Source organism: Merops nubicus, unplaced genomic scaffold (genome assembly GCF_000691845.1).
Source record: "Merops nubicus isolate BGI_N331 unplaced genomic scaffold, ASM69184v1 scaffold21730, whole genome shotgun sequence".
NCBI lineage: Eukaryota > Metazoa > Chordata > Aves > Coraciiformes > Meropidae > Merops > Merops nubicus.
The window spans coordinates 5898-6134 of record NW_008585129.1 but is presented as its reverse complement, the minus strand read 5'-3'; the positions used below and the strand labels follow the sequence as shown (position 1 = coordinate 6134).

Genomic DNA, 237 nt, shown 5'->3' with positions numbered 1-237 from the left:
ACGGGGCTCTGCCCTGCCCATCGGGGAATGCCAGGTGGGCCCTCGGGGTCCTGCAGCAGCACTTGGGGTCCCGCAGCGGCACTCGGGATCCCCAGCCTCTGCAGTGCCTGCTTGGGCAGAGGAGCCCAGGGGTGTTCGGATGGGAAGTGGTGTGAGTTTTGGGAACGGTGGAACACTCTGGAAGCATTGCATCAGGCTGCCCCTGGCACAGAGAGGGCTGGGCGACCTGGCTGGGGC

At 67.1% G+C, this 237-nt stretch overlaps 1 protein-coding gene across 1 annotated transcript in view; it reads left to right on the top strand.

Annotated features, from left to right (window-relative positions):
* The window catches only part of LOC103779023 (NEDD4-like E3 ubiquitin-protein ligase WWP2), a gene marked incomplete at its 5' end in the record, with an annotated part of 6996 nt that overhangs the window by 965 nt on the left and 5794 nt on the right, over nt 1-237 (top strand). The gene's annotated exons all lie outside the window — the stretch shown is intronic.